This window comes from Camelus ferus, chromosome 17 (genome assembly GCF_009834535.1).
Source record: "Camelus ferus isolate YT-003-E chromosome 17, BCGSAC_Cfer_1.0, whole genome shotgun sequence".
Classification (NCBI taxonomy): Eukaryota; Metazoa; Chordata; class Mammalia; order Artiodactyla; family Camelidae; genus Camelus; species Camelus ferus.
In genome coordinates, this window is record NC_045712.1 from 22002746 (window position 1) to 22020170 (window position 17425).

Here is a 17425-nt window from a genome sequence, read left to right on the forward strand (position 1 = left end):
AACTGATAGTATATTGAAGGAAACCTGACAATTAGCAGACTAAAACTCAATTAATTTAATACTTTATTTAAAAATTTCTTCCTATTCTCCCCTTGATTCAATACCAAAAAATTAATAGTAATAAGTATGCACAATACCTACTATGGTAATCAGAATTCTAAAGATGGGCCCATCCAAAATTCCTGTCCCCTGATTATTCAATCAAACATAAATCTGGGGGTATTTTGCAAGTGGAATTGAAGTCTCAAGTCAGTTAACCTTAAAACATGAGATGTGGGCCTGATTCAGACAGGCAAGCTCTTTAAAAGCAGAGGGTTTTTCTGGCTATTAGCAGAAGAGGAAGTCAGACAGATTCAAAGCACAAGAAGGATTCAGCAGACCCTTGAGGGCTTTGAAAAAGGAGGGGCCACGTATAAGGGCTAGAGAGCAGCTTCTAGGAGCTGGGAGCAGCCCCTATGGACAGCCAGCTAGGCAGTGGGGACCGCAGTCCTACAACCACATGGAATTGAATTCTGCTAACAATTTGAATAACCTGGGAAATGGTTTCTTCCCAGGACCTCCAGAGGAGAACCCAGCCCAGACAGCACCTTGATTTCAATCTTGTGAGACCCAGAAAACCAGCCAAAGCCTACCCAGACTTCTGACCTACAGAACTCTAAGGTAGTAAATTGATATTGTGAGATAGTAAATTGAAATGCTAATTTGTGACAATTTATTATGCAGCAATAGGAGAGTAATGCACTACCAAATGCATGGCTCTATGCTAGAGGGTTCCAAGATGAAGTGTACACACTTTGATGTGGTCAGTAACTGAGCAGTTTTCCTTCTAGAACATAAATTAAGAGCCTCTCTTCCTTCTACAAGTCCAAGGAGCTGTGTGACATAAAATCCTTCAGTGAAGTGTCATGAGAAAGACCAAAAGCAAATGGACAACAGGAAAGGGCTCATTTAAATAACAAGTAGCAGATTGAAATCCCTCTAGAACTCTACAGATTGAAGGATGACAGAGCGTGCTGAAAGAATGAATGTTCATTGAACAACCAGGCTTAGTCAGGCACTGGGCTAAGATATTAACCTTACAAAGATATTTTGAGGATTAAATGAAAACAAATAAAACTGTATAAGTAATAAGAGTAAGAACTCCCGAGTCTAATTGGCTTAAATAATAGAAAAATATATTACGTGATATAAGAAGACAGACCAAGCTGGTTCAGAAATAATGACTCTGAAGACCCAGATTCTTTCTATTTCTCCATTCCACCAAACTGTTGATTTTGTTCACCAGTTGGTAGCAAGATGGCTACAGCTGCTTTGGTTTTTGCATTCAGAAATTATGTTGTCCAGAGGAAGAAGATTAAGATCAAGAGAAAATTCTCCCAGAATCCTCCTAGTAGATGTCTCCTCAAACTTCACTGACCAGAGTCTGGCCTCATGCCCAAGCCTGGACAAATCATGTGCAAAGGAAATAAAGAAAGGATAAGCTTCTCCCAAATAGAAGAAACCCCTGGAAATGCATACAGGGATTCTTGGATAAAGAGTAGATTTCTGAACCAAATTAGGGTTCCATTAGAATGAAAGAGAGAGATAAGAATGCTGGATGGGCAACCAAGAATAAGTATCTCATGTAGAAACTCTGGGCCTGGCATAAAATACATACTCGAATGTTGGCTATAATGTTTACTACTTATGCCTTATCTCACTTAGTCCTCACAATGATTCTAAAGGAGATTTATTTTTACTATTGCTACTATCATTAAAAATATTAAAGATAAATAAACCAAGGCTCAAAGTGATGGAGTTACTCTTTCAAGGAAACACTCCTAATATGTAACAGAATCAGAATTCAGATCCAGGTCTAACTAATGGTAATTGATTTCAGAAAAAAATGTTTGCTCTGCTGGAAAACTATAGCTCCAAAAGTAAAGTGTAAATTTTTCTAGCCTCTTTCAATCAGGCTGGGTAACTATGACATAAATCTGAATGAAAATTAGGACTACTCAGTGGGGACAGGACACTCGTGAGAACCCATGCCACATATCCAGTCTCATCAGGAGAAAAGAGTACTAAAACCGACTGAAAGAGGAAAAGTCAACCTTCGTGGGCACAGATCACTTTCAAGTGGAACGCTAGAGCTTCCTTAAACTGCTGCCTTGATTCTACCTTGCTTTTGTAAAATAGGAGATGCAAAGTCTTTAGTACCAGATGTTTTTCTCCCACCATCAATGTTTCAGTGTTTCTTCAATGCCTTATTATAGCTTAAACTACAGATTGAAGCAAAAGGATTCTTTTCTTTAAAATGCTTGTTTCTGAGAGAGAAAGAGAAAGAGAAATAATGTGCTGGATTTTCTCTTCATTATCAGGTTCTACCAAGATAGAAGATTTCCATTTTTTGTTGTTTGGATTAAAAGAGATGCATTCTTACAACATTCTTGGTTTTGATGTTTGTTGAGTATAGGTTTTTAAATAAATAATCTCCAGAGACAGGATCGCACATATATCTCCTTGGGATGCCATGCTGTAACAGACAGGAATGCTGCAACTGTAAGTGACAGGAAAAAAAAGAAGGAGAAGAACAAGTCCAACTGGTTTAAGCAAAGAATAAGAATGCTCAGGTAACTGAGGAGTCCAGAAATTTATCTGACCCCGAGGCACAGCTGGATGACAGAGACTCAAACAATGTCATCTGGATTCTGTCTTTCTCTGTCTGTCGTCTCTACTTTCTGCTATGCGAGGCTTTCTGTTTTCAGTCAGGCTTTCTCCACTGAGCGGCAGATGGCTTCTTACAGCCCTGGCTGAAATCTTTGCTGTAGAAGACAGTATGCCTTCCCTGGTAGCTCCAGCAAAGTCCCAGGGTTGGGCTCTGATTGGCTTTAACAGGGTCGTGTATTCATCCTTGAACCAATCACTGTGGCCAGAAAAATACCACACTTTCATTGACCAAACACATATCAAAGCATGTAAATTCTGTGGGCTGAGCTGGGGACCAGTAAGTCCCCAAGGAAGATCTGGGGTATATTATTCAAAGAAGAAGGAATGGGGGATGGGCAGGCAAACCACTCTCAATAGGAGAACTTCCTTCTTACAGAGCTAATCCACTCCTTATCATATCACTGCCAGCCTGGATGATAACCTAAAATGTCATCTACCAAGCATGAAGCCATACATATCAAATGAGTAAAAGACACAAGACAAAGAGGTTTTATATTAAAATTCCCTATGCACCAACCATTAGGAGTAGTGTGAGGGATATTTTTATCCTCCTCTTATCAAATTGAACTTTGAAGAGTTGTCATTTTTCATAAGTTAAAAACTATCAAACATCAGCAATTTCATATGGTTCATCCTAAAATGAGGAATGGATTCTGCCTAATTTCACCAAGCCCTTCCATATTAATAAAAGCTAATGTCTACTGAGAATTGTGCCAGACCTTTAACTCTAGCCCTATAAATACTTAAATGAATTATCTTAAAAAAAAAAAAAACCTGTGCAAAGCTATATTAGAAAACAGATCAGCAGTTAACTGGGTGAGGGACTAGGATGAGGAGATTGACTATTAAAGGGTACAAGAGAACTTCTCAGCGTGCAGGAAATGTTCTATAGAATGATAATGGCAGTCATTACACAACTGAATGAACTTGTCAAAACTCATCAAATTGTGCACTTGAAATTGGTGGATGTAATTTATACTTCACCAAAACTGACTCTCCAAAAAATTAAATTAAAGAAAAAACACCTTATGATGTCATGTTTTACTGACAAAGAAACTAAAGCTATCGTATATAACTATTTAGCGAAAATCAGCAGAGGGTGTGTAATGAGAGTCATAGCAAAGTCAGAGCTGAAGGGCCCTTAGAGACCTGAGAGTTCAGCCCCTTAGCGTACTGACTGAGATGGACATGTATCTGTGTTAGCATGACTGGCAGGTACTCCCCCACTGGTAATGACAGACAGATTTCCGTGATCTCAGCCCTCGTGGCATAGGCAGCACTGACTGCAGCTCTGGATCCAAGAGAGAACTGAGGCATAAACCCCCAGCAAAGTCCATCTCTCCAATATGCAGGTCAGGTACTTAAAGGCCTAAAACTTTTGCGCAAGTATTATGATAAGAGATGTCCTTTTCTCTGGGATATAAGTGGTTGGGGACCCAGTGGAGACAAATCCAGCATAATTTACCTGAGAGTGAAGACAAAACAGAGGAATAAGGAATTGAGAGGGAGCAAGAGGGCCGAGGTCCTGATGACATTGTTTGAATCCTTGGATGAGGCCATGCCTGAAATCTGAAGTAGCCACGACTATGTATCAGTTATGAGAGCCAGACTCATTTTGCCTAAACCCGTTTGATTTGTGTTTTCTGTCATTTGCAGCCAAAGAGTCTTGTTTGTATAAATGTGGAAACTGAAAACTCTCAGAAGGATAGTGTTGTGAGTTGTACTATGTTCCCCCAAAAAGGTATGTTGAAGTTCTTACTCCAGGTACCTGTGAATATGGCCTTATTTGAAAATAGGGTCTTTGCAGATGTAGATATAAGATGAGGTCATGCTGGATAAGGGTGGGCCCTAAATCCAACATGATTTGTGTCCTTACAAAAAGAAGAGAGGACACAGAGACGTGGACTAACACAGAAGAAAAATGGCCATGAGAAAACAGAGGATGAAATTGGAATAATGCAGCTGCAAGCCAAAGGATGCCAAGAATTGCTAGCAACCAGCAGAAGCTAGAAAAAGCCAGGAAGAACTCTTCCCTAGAGCCTTCAGAGGGAGTATAGCCTTGCCAACACCTTGATTTCAAACTTCTAGCCCCCAGAACCGTGAGATAATAAGTTCCTACTGTTTTAAGCAACCAGTTTGTAGTACTTTGTTATGGCAGCCCCAGGAAACTAACACAGGTCTGGTACTGGGAAGAAGGGTACAGTTGCAACAATACCTAAAACTGTGGAAGTGGCTTTGGAATTGGGTAATAGGTTGAGGGTGGAAGAATTCAAGGCACATGATAGAAAAAGCCTAGATTTCCATGAGATGACTGTTGGTAGAAACATGAAAGGCATTTCCGGTGAGTGGGTTCAGGAAAAAAAAGAGAAAATTATAGAAAAAGCTCCTATCATCTTAAAGAATACATATATCGTCATCAACAGAATGTTGCTAGAAATAGGAATGTTAAAGGTACTACTGATGAAGCCTTTTTAAAAGGAAATTATTAACATGTTATGGATACTGGAGAAAAGGTGATCTTTGTTATAAAGCAGCAAAAAACTTGGCTGAGCTATCTTCTATCCCTGAGTGGAAAGTAGAATTTGGAAATGATGAATTTGGATATTTAGCTAAGGAGACTTCAAAGCAAAGTGTGGAGGATGCGACCTTGGTTTCTCCTTGCTGCTAATAGTAAAATTCAACAGGAAAGAGATAAAATGGGAACAGAATTGTTAAACAAAAAGGAAATAGTACTTGGTGATTTGGGAAATTTCTAAGCTATGCAGATAATAAAATCTGAGAAAGTAGGCTCTGGAGAGAACACCAAGAGTGTGGCTGGACAAACTAGTTTGGAGAGATTAGGCAAAAGTATGACTCATGGATCCAATCAACCATCTAAACAGAAGCTGGAATAAAAATGGAATTATCCAGGAAAAATCTGTGGAGAAGCATCCTGTCTATTGCCATGGATCCTCTTGACATTCACAGAAGACTGACAAGGTTTTGAAGACTACTCTATCAACAGAAACACTGTCAGCTGTTCTCAGATGAAGGGAGACAGAGATGGGATGAAATGAAGGAAAAATGACTCTGGGCCACAGCTTCAGAGGCCAAAGAAGGTGGGACCAATAGTGTGAGGTTACCACCTGGGGCCCAGAGGGTGAAGCCTCAAGCCACAGAGTATTATTCTCAGGCCTTGAAATCCATGAAACTTGCCCTGCTGGGTTGCAAACTTGCTTGGAACTAATGACCCCTTTATTTCTTCCAATTTCTCCCATTTGAAATGAGAATATCTTAATCTATGCCCATCTCACCATTGTATTTTTGGAAGCAGATAACTTGTCATAGGTCCACAGATGGAAAGGAATTTTGCCCCAGGGTGGAACATACCTAGAATCTCATCCATATCTGATATAGATGGTTTAGAAGATGAGATTTGGACCTTTGAGCTTATTATATTTAGGTGAGATTTTTGATTTAGAGTTGATGGAGGAATGTGTTAAGATTTGGGGGATATTAGATGGAACTGAATACATTTTGTACATGAGGAGTACTTGAATTTGGGGTTGGGGGCAGCTAAGAGCAGACCTTTGTGGGTTGAATTGTGTCCTCTCGAAAGGTATATTGAATTTCTCAACCCTAGTCACCTGTGAATGTGACTTCCACCCTCCAGTACCATGAAATAATAAATTTCTGTTGTTTTAAACCAGTTTGTCATAGCAGTCCTCAGAAATTAATACAGGTGAAGGCATCCAGCTCCCCAGAGCCAACCAATGGCAAAACTGTGAACTGTCAACCTGACTTACAGATTGACTTAGCTAACAAAGGGGAAAAAAAATAAAAATTATGTAAGTAGATACTTTAATAACTATTGCTTCCACAAACAAGTGGTTGTTCCAATTATTGCACTTATAGATAGAATGCCCAAGAGAAAGGACAAATAGTAGAGCTTGTGGGTGTATATTTATTTAGATACAGAGTGACATAAAATTGGCACTGAGGTTATTACTTTTATTTAATATAAAAAAGCAAATTTGAAACAAAACTTAAAATGCAAAATTAGCAAATCTTTTTCACTGAAAACATGAGCACACCATATTCATTAATTGGAGTGAATATGACTTACCCTATATATTCAGCTACACATAGAGACAAATTCCTATATTTAGCCAATTCTTCAATAATAGCCAAGAAGAGCAATTCTTTTCCTTTTATACTGTTTATATCAAAGGAGGCCAGAGCTCTCTCTCCTGTGTTTTGCACAATCCACTCTATAAGAAGTATTCACTGAGTATGATTAATAACAGAACATGTACTGATTTTTGCATCCAGCTCCTCTGTTCCATGTTATTCCAACATAGCATGCAGAACTTAAGGATTCAAAAATACAATTCAACTATGATGTTAAAAAGTAGTTTTCTTTTTCTTGTTTTTCAGTGAAGGGCTGATTGTGTGATACTGACCACTCTAAAATAAATAAATACAAGATAGTGTCTCATATGGTACCAAAGAACCCATTATTAAATTCATTTTGATTCAAACAGACATAAAAAGACACAAAATAACTAAAGATGAATCAATCTCTGCAGAGATGATGAATGGCTCCTCTGACAAATAGAAAGACATAGGTCGCCTTGCACTTGAAAAACTAAGACACTGTACTGAAGAAACAATGCGGAAGTGAAGCACCTGATACAGAGACCTGAGTTCTGCGCAAGAGAAACAGGATGAGTCCATCCGGTTCAAAAACACACTAGAGGTCTGGGGTGGTTTGATACATGGTTCAGGGGTGACCACAGAGGTGAAGTCATATCACACTAGCAAGAAAACGAGGACTTGTTAGTTCACTGGCACTTTTCTGTAATGGACATTAGTAGATATGGGCCTTTCCGTGGCCCTTGTCCTACCTCTTATTTCACCCTCCAGTTCTGTAGTGGAACCAGTTTTCTCCTACCTTCAGCTGGAGACCTGGTGGGGACATAACTTATCTGAGAGTGTAGACAATACACAGGAAGAATAAATCGAAAAACAGGAAAAGTGCCCAGGTCTTGATGACATTGTTTGAATCCCCAGATGGAATAAGGTCTAGAGAGTGGGTCTGGAAGAGATGGCTCCTGCTGTTCCTGGTAAGACACTCCCAGTCCAGGCCTCAGCAACCAGTGCTCAGTGACCAGCTCAGACTGGGCATATGACTTAGGCTAAACTTGTTGGGTTTATGTAGGGGCAACGAGCCTCAGTTCTGAGTCTCTTGTATTGACCTTCTAGGGAAACAGATTCTTCTTTTCCCTTGGCTTTGTGCCTAGGAATTGCATCTGGTGCTGTGGTGCCTTGGCCTGCTTGAGAACGACTTGGCCTAGGAATATGGGACTGAACCATGAACACAAGGAAGCAAGATTCAGATATTCTTGCAACACAGTCTGAGCCCCTGTATTCATCCTTGCTGAAGCCAGATCTCCCCCTTGAACCTTTCTGTAGATGTCTTTGTTGTGATGCTTCTTTGGGTTCAGTTCTCTGTCATAATTAAAAGAGATAAACCAACAAAGTCTTTTCCATGATTAAATTCAGTGTGAGCTGGTTCTTTCTAGAACTCTCTCCCAGAGGTATTATTGAAGGAGTTGAATCCATTACCAAGGACTCCAAGATTAGAAATGATCCATCCTAACATGACCAGAAATATCATCTAAAATAGCTCGAAGGTTGGATCACAGGAATATGTGTCATTATAAGGAAGACTAATCCTCACAGCTTTCTTGTACCATTGCCAAAGCACCATTTGCAAAAGAATAGGAAAGTTGGGCTCTCTGGCCCATATTTGCCCTGGTGTGTAACTGTGACTTAATGAGAACCAAGCAGTGTCTTGCCTGAGTGTCAGCAGGAGCACCAGATGGGTGCCCTCCTGTCACTGTTCAAGGCCAAGAAGAATCTAAACAAACAAAAGCTTTATTTGGTCCACCGGCCACAAAGGCCCAAGCACACACCACATGAGATGGAGATCCTTCACTTCTGTGGTCTGGCTCACAAGCCATGTGTATTCTACGTTTGACTGACACAAACACAAAACACTGAAAATAGTTCATTTTCTGGAAACTTCTTACAGACATTTGAGGTTCTTAGAGTTGAACCAGTCAGGACCCCTCTTGAAATAGTCTTTGAAGCTACTGAGGTCCTCCTCAGACAAGCTGCTTTTCCAGGATTTCTCTTTTATTTTCTTTTCATACTTCCCCCATTTTAATCAACTTGGCAAAGAATTCATTGTTAATACTTTTATCCATTGTTAATACTTTCATAGTACAATTTCTCAGATTTTTTTTCCTTAGATAATTTTTAAGAAAAACAAAAACCTACAGCTGCCATTCATGTGGTGGTTTTAATCTATTTTGAATTGGAATAGATTAGCACTCAGAAAAGTTGTGTAACACTGATCAAAGGAAAAATGAGCTCAGAACGTCTGGTTCACAACATTGGAAAACAAGGACAGTCTTGTTGGCTGAAAAAAAAGCGCCTATTGTATAACTAACCAAGATGTCAGCCCTTGGCTTAAAAATATTCCTCCTGGGGTGCCCTCCTCCTAGATCCCACCTTGAAGAATCCGGAATGTGGAAGAAGCCTGATCTATGGATCAGACAGTTCAGAGACAATCTGGTCTAAGGGAGTAGAAGGTGCAGAGGACCCTCGTAGGGACTTGGGGATGGAATGCCAGGACAGGTGTGTCAGATCCCACACACTGTAGGCATCCCAGCTCTGTGAGAGGGATGGAAATTCATCCACAGCCTGGGTTCTGAGATCGTGTGGACATCACTGTCATGATGCTTCCTTAAATATTATCATTTGGGAATCCCGTAATTAGGACTACACCACAAATATGATTTGATAAAAAAGAAGCAGTACTCCTTAAGGACAGGAAACAAAAGGATGCCCCAAAATGTGAAAATGACAAAAGGTGAACATCCACTAATTCTGAGTGGTAATCTTGGTGTTTGTTATATTACTCACTGTCCTTTTCTGAGCGTTTTTAAAGACAAAGCAATAGCACAGTGTGGAAGAGGCCTGACTTGTGGGCCCAGACATCTGGATTCTCACCTTTTCCCTTCCCCTCACCACCTGTGGGGCCTCATCTAAATCAGCTCCCTTCTGAGGCCTCACTGTTCCATCTGTGCAGAGAGAAGTTTTTCTTCTTTCTATGCTCTGTGGATTTGTCTCCCATGAAAGTTCTTGACCAAATCAGCCAAAATTGGGAAACTGATGAGAACCACAACAGGTAAGGGTATTGATTCTGAGCGTGTATAGATACCAAAGGAAAACAGACAGTAGATTAACCAGGAGGCACAGAGGGTGTCAAATTTGAAGCATCTTATAAAACTGCAGATTGGCAAAGCAAGACATGAAAATGTCCCCCTTCTATGAACATGGGTGGATGAAACCCAGCATAGAGGCAATTGCACAATTAACATAGGTGGTCCAAACCCGCTCTTAGCTTCTTCATTACCAGAGTTGCTTCTATTAACCTACTTCACTCATTCAGTCTACTCAGAGCAAGCACACGGACAGTCACCTACATGCTGGGGCAGCTTCTAGGACAGACACTGGAGATGCAACAAAAATAAGGTGGTTCCTGCCTTCGGCGACCTCTGCAACAAGGGATGAGAGGTCTTGTAAACATCCATCCTATAAAACAAGAGAATGGCCACACAAGTACAGCACAAGTACAATCAGACCCCAACTCCTCTCCTCCCATTTTAGTTGTATCCTTTTTGAACTTTTTTTCCTGGCTACCAAAGTAAGATATGTTTGTCACTTTTCCATTACACATTATAGAAATGGGACATGAAAATTGTAAGTGCCCCAACACTCACCACCTCCTTCCCTCTGAGAGATAATCACTGACAGTAATGATGTGGATTCTTCACTTTCTCCTCATTCACACATGAACGTGTGTACACATGTTTATGTGTGTGTATACACACATATATAGATAGTTATACCTTTACCTGTATCTATATACAGATAGATGCAGATATAGAATCACTCTATGCATGCATACCTTTATATATAGATAGAGATACTGTCTATGCATGAACTTCTGCAAGTTGCTTTCCTTTATGAATTATTATAGCTTAGGCCTGATTCCTTAAGAGTATGGAGGTCAAGAATACTGTAGGCCCCAGGCTAAGATCTCTCTGCAGGCATGGTTCATTTGGTCCAAGTAGTGAGGTCTACACAATGTTTTAAATTTAAAATTTTTGCCAACTTTTTTAAATGAGATGGTTAACTTCAAAATACGATTTCCAGAAACACAAAAGGTAAGGGAATTGATTTAAATTTTTTTCCAAAAGTTTTTTAATGCTTTGGTTAACTTCAAAATATGATTTCTAAGGGGGAGGGTATAGCTCAGTGGTACAGTGCATGCCTAGCATGCACGAGGTCCTGGGTTCAATCCCCAGTACCTCCATTAAAAATAAATAAATAAAATAAGCCTAATTACCTCCTCCTCAAAAAATAAAAAAAAAAAAATACAATTTCCAGCTCTGACCTACCTTTGCACATGGTAGCAATGGCTAGAGACAAGCAGTAGAGGCCCACCTTGGAGGGGACGTGTGTTATGTTTGTCCCAGTTCCTTCCCCTGCCATTGTATCCCTGACCTAAGGCTCAGAATCACTACTGTTTATCATCTGATACCTGGTTGACTGGACTCCTATCTGCTGCCCACCTGGCTTAGGTCGGTTCTGGAGTTTACAGTCTCTGGCACATTTAGTTCTGACTCATTCATGGTCAGCAGAGACTCACTTTGTTCAAGGATGAGGGTAGAGATGAGGAGAGGATAATTTCATGGAGGAATTTGTGCTTAGGTAGATTCTCACCAAAGATAGATAATAACTATCTCTAAAGCAACAATAGAAAGAAATCAGTTATTTTTAATAAAGAAATCCTAAAAGTAGCACTGAGCAATAAGCCAGGTTCTGAGTAAAGACTCATGAGCTTCTAAGGTCATGTTATTCAGAAATATACAGCTCTGAGGGCCTCAAAATTCAGGCCAACCATTAATTAAAACCAACAAAAGTGAGAGCCACATGCTGCTGGCAGCTCTGAGTGCCCCCTAGGAAGGAGAAGTTCCATGAGGCCTTAACTCATGCTACTTGGCCTTCTTGATTTGTCTATTATCCATGGACAAAGTCAGACAGAAAAGTACAAGAAAAGGAATGGGCTAGTTTAAGAAAAGGCCTGCTGCATCATCCAGGGTTCTTTGGTCTCAAGCAAAAGATACTCACTGTGGCTATTTAAACCAAGAGGGAATGTCTGGAAAGCATGCAAGGACCTCACAGAATCAACAAGAAGACCAGAGAGCAAGCCTTGGGGAAGAAAGACTGAGGGCCACCATGGAATTACAAGTGGCAAGAATTATTCAATATCATGGTCAGGAAAATGCCAGAAAAAGAGCATCTGTGACATTCTGCTCCACTTGAAGTCCTGGGAAAGACTAACAGGCCAGGTGTGGGTCAAAGGTTTCCTTTTGGCTGGGGAGAAAGCTGAGCACCTTGGTTAATATATTCAAACAGGAAGCATCCAAAAGAAGATGGGAACCAAGGATAAAGGGGAAAGAGTGTGTCATACTCATCATCTTTGTGACACTCAGGGTGGCCAGGTCTCTACTCTTTCCTTGCCTTGTTGTGATAAACTGGACATCACCTGGTGGTTTCAAGTTCACTGCCAATGTTGAACAACATGAAAAGGAAGTCCAGATGCAAAGAGAATCAGAGTATATAAAAACCATATCTTCAGCCTGCTCTCCCCCCAAAAACAAAACAGCAGCATATTTTGCAACAGAACTCTGCAAAGCAAAGATGACTTTGTAGCTACTTTGATCTGTGACCCATAACTCAGCTCAAAGGAAGAAACCATGAAAGCCCTTTTCCTTTCCAATCTCTTCTATCTGCCTGTGTTAAGGACTAGGCACGGTAAGAAACAAACATGAAGGCTGAACACAATGCTACAACCCTACAGAGAAAAGATGCCAAATCCCTGCAGGTCGGCTCTATGTGGAGAGCAGAGCCCAGTGCCAGGTGGTCTGCACAAGATGCCTCTGCTCCACCCAGTAAACACTGGGTGGATGTGCCAGGTGAGGGGAAGAAAGCATCCTCATTGCTGGTCCTTCCTCCTCCCACCTTCCTAATTCTTCCTAGCAAAGAATCCTCAAAGAATTAAAGAGGGATACCCTACATGGTGATCCAATATATGGAAACCGGAGCCTGCCAGTCATGAGTTTTGCAACAGTCTACCACAATCTTAGACATTGCCTAAAGGGAACTGTGCCTCATTATCAAGCCCACTCCCCCACCTCCCCACCACAGAGACATGTATATACTAAAATCACAAAACTAAACAACCTAGGGAAAAGGCAGGTGGCTGTTGGTATGGAAGAATTCCTGATCTAGCCTGAATTCCCCAGAGACTGGTTCTGGCATATAAAGCTGCCCCTTATCCCTCTGACTATATGTAGTCTCTTTCACCAAAAAAATAAGAGGAGTTTATTCAAGGTGCTTTTCTTCATCAACAGTTCCCCTTTGCTTCTCTCCCCACAGATTTTCATTCAGCACTTCTGTGTACCAGGACATATATTACATCTTTAAATGGTCCATGCAGCCCTTCCAGATAGGTGGATATTAATAGCCATTTCTAAAGACAAGGCAGGCTCACAAAGAAATGGATCACATTCAAGTTCCCAAGCAGTTAGCAAATAGTAGGATGGTTTCACATATAACAAAAGCTCAAGTTCTTTCCCCGTTCTGTCTCCAACCTTCATCTCAGCAGCAACTCATGAACTGGCTGACCCCCAAGTAAGACAGGAACCCTGTTTCTCAGAGGACTTGGCCCAGTACTGCACATACAGTAGGCCCTTGCTTACTCATATATATTGAATGGACATATAGATGGTTGATTGGACTAATTCATAGATTCATGGATGAATAAATGCTGACTTAGGGAACAACTAAATTAAGCTATTACAACCAAGCAGCATGATTCCCAACATTCGTCAGCTGCTGTGTGGTGCTGTGTGAATGTCAGTGCATGACAGTGCATTCAACTGCAAGAAACAAAAAAGCCACCCAACAACAGCTTAAACAGGTAAGAACTTTGTGTCCAGAAGTGGGCAGTTAAGGGCCAGTGCAGCTGTTCAAGAACATCCTCTGAGGTATCAGCTTCTCTCCCCTTGCTAGTCCACCTTCCTTAGCCTATGGCTTTCACCTTTACGGTAGCAGAATGGCAGCTGCATCTCCAGGCCCAGCATCCATCTGTGTTCCAAGTAGGAAGAAGGCTGAAGGGAAACGCTTTCTATTTATACATCTTTATGTTTTGAAGTGATAGGAGAAACCTCTTCTAGGAACGTCTGTCAATATTCCATTGGCCAGAACTAGGTCATATGGGCATTCACAGATGAAAGGGTGCCTGACAGATCAGGGAGAGGAAGGCAAGGGAGAAAGAGGTTGAAACAGGCTTTGTGAGTTATCCTATAGTCTGCCATAATGGGTTCATTACATGAGCCATTATCAATAATTTAAGCAAAAAGAATGGCTCTTTGTGATTTTCTTTGTTCAAGAGCCAGTAGAAAACCCTGCATAATTAGAGGCTTGAAAGTAAAAGTTTTTGTGTCCTACCATGCCAATCAAATATACGATCCTTCATAATTTATTCACCCCATGGGCTGTTGTTGGGTCAAGGATAATTTTTTTTAAGTGAATGTTATCTGGCATATAAAAGGCACTTAGAACTGTTTAATGAGTTGAACTATCTCACATTTATCTAATAATGAAAAAGAAAAGTATGTTCTAAGTGCCAAGTGCCACAGAGTCAAAAGAAATAGAAGACACTATTCCTACCCTCAAGGAGTTTTAAATCCAGCAACAGGGACCAGGAACACCAGTGCATACTGGAGTGCAGCAGTAAGACAGAAGCAGCTTCAAGACAGGCAAGAGAAGCAGGGTTAGTCTGAACTTCCTGGGGAGGATGGGGATTGATATGGAATTAAGGAAAACTATCTCCTCCTGCTGACATCACTTTAACATCACTGTCAGCCCCAGGAGCAAGGCTCAGAGCTGGCTGCTCTTCATGCCAATTCTTCAAAGCAAGTAAGACCCTTTCCACTCTAGATGCTTAAACCCAGGTCCACCTGGGCCGAGCTGAATCTCTGGAACTGCAGAGGAGAGAAGTTGGGGGGGGGGGGCACCTCAGTCAAGGAGCATAGCAGGAGCACACATTTAGGGGATGGGTAAGAAGCCAGCCCTGCTGGGTGCTAGAATGGTCCACAGTGGAGTGAAGACAAGGATGGCCAGGTAAAGTCAGACAGCCCTCTGAATGCAAGAGGAGGTCTGGACTTGCAGGTATCAGAGTATCAGGAAGACCCTAGTTATTAAGTGTTAACAGTGATGTGATGTAAATGTTACATTGGAGAAACACATCTGACAGCTGTGTGGCAGGGAAGAAGGAAAGGGGCAAATGGGAGGGAAGAAAACAAAGAGAACTAGTTCCACCCTTCCTGATGAGAGAGGAAGACTTGGTCTCCCATGGTGAGGAGAGCATATGTCCCAGAGATAAAGGCAGACTGACTTAGGGAGTGCCAGCCACCAGTCTTCTCTAACTGCCTCCCCTCGAGCATGACTTATGACCCAAACCTGTACCCTGATCAAAGGCATATTGAACCAGGGATGGGTGCATGATGAAAACACAGCTTTGGTTTCTCCTCTTAGGAATCTGGGATCAAGACTCAAACCCTCTAGTCCATTAACTACCAGCATTGGCTTCATAAAGGCACATCAATTCAGGGCTGGGGCCCATTTTCCTGGCAAAGCAGAGAAACCACGTCTGTAAAGAGGCTGAAAAGAAAGCAGCAGATGCCAGTGGGTGGGAGAGAGACTGCCTTGTCTGCTAAGAACTCTCCCCTTCCCATCCCAGGCCCTGAGGAGACCAGGTTATTCTGTTGCCGTTGGGTTCCAAAAGCTAACTCTACCCTGATTTACAAAAACAAAACAACAAAAAACAAAACATTTTTATGCAGGCTAGCCTGAGTGTGTTTCTTTTATTTGCAAGCACAGGAACCCCAGTGGAGACAAAGCCATTGCAAAATAGACAAAGGTAACTCCAGGCTGCTAGCTGTGATGTCCAGAAGATGGGAAATGGGCAGCTCCAACTGCTATGGGACTCATATGATAGTGGGCACTGAGGAGAGTGATGAGGTTGCTTTCTAGCTGTTGATCTTGACACAAAGGCAAAGTTTCTCAACCATGCCAGGTGGATATATGGATCCAGCATATCAATGTGACTACCCCATACCTGGTCAGAGATTGGGTACTGGTATTCACATGTATCTTGTGCAAAGTTATAGGACAGGCATAAGATGTATGCTTGCTCCTTCATTCCAATATTCAATTCTTAACAGAAGCTACCAAAAAACTAAAACAAAATGTATATTTTACCAAAGTAAAAATGGTAGATTAATCTTTTTGGTGTTATATAAAGCTTAGATGAAGTACGTCATTTGTAAAGATGATCACCAATCTACTAGTGCCTCTCTTAATGATTGTTAAATTACCCCTTTAATGGATAATTAATGCATTTAATATCTCTCACTATTATGATTACTTTTATGCAAATTTAGAGCGATAATAGCTGACAAACACAGTACTCTCTTTATCTTAATTTAGCCATCTAAATGCCCTTGCTACAAAAGACAGGTCACCTTAAATGCTTTTAATAATAATTCAGTTCAGTCTTTCTTTTAAACAAAGAAATACGCATTAATTATACATTAATTTCTCAAAGACTTTTTCTATCTCCCAGGGAATTGCTCTGAAAATCAGCAACAAGAGGTCATCCTGATTTCTGAAAGCAAAAAATTTTTAAGGTTTTCACAACTGAAAACTGTTTGTAAAAGTCTTCATGTCCCTTAATTGGAGATTGATAAACATAAATTACTCATCCTAAGGCATATCATAAAAGACATATTAGTAACTAAAATCTCCCATATGTCAGCTTCTATATTATTTTACTACTATATTTAGGAATTAACCACAAGAAAGTTAAGGGGAAAAGAAAGATCCACTTAGAAACCAACAGATTTTCCATAATCAAAGAGCATTAGTAGCAATAAAGGAGTGACTCTGCCTCTCTTCCTACTATCCTTTGCATGGAGTTAACGAAGCCTTTCTTGTCCTCAGAGAAATTTTAGTTATCCATTTGATTATTATTAATTTATCATGATTCCATTTGTCTCTAATACTCTCCTTGATACAACCTCTACACAATTCATATATACGTGTGTATACATTTATGTCTATGTCTCTTCCCTTTATCCCACCAATGAGCAGTCAAGCATCAATAATGTCTGTCCACTTCTGGCCAATGAGAGATGGTGTACCAATCTGCAAACACTCTTGGCCAAAGAGCATCAGTTTTCCTTGCTACCTGAGTGCAGTGCTGGCACCTCTGGCATCATTCACTAGGCTTCCTAACTAACTATGTTTAACCATCTTAGCTGACCAAATAGGTGAAAGGATTCATGTTCACCCACGCTGTAAAAAAAAAAAAAAAAAAAAAAAAAATCAAGAAAGCGAAGAATGGAGCAGGTTTTCCAGTGGCCCCAAGAATCCTCAAGGAAATGGATCTATAGGCAATCAGAGATCCTTAAACATAATGAAAAGATTTCTTGAACATCTTTGTGTTCTGAGAGGAGTGACCAGCAATATC

General features: G+C 40.7%; 1 protein-coding gene across 1 annotated transcript in view; it reads right to left on the reverse strand.

The window, feature by feature from the left end:
* CACNA2D3 (calcium voltage-gated channel auxiliary subunit alpha2delta 3) overlaps positions 1 to 17425 on the reverse strand; it is a 776419-nt gene that overhangs the window by 488108 nt on the left and 270886 nt on the right. The gene's annotated exons all lie outside the window — the stretch shown is intronic.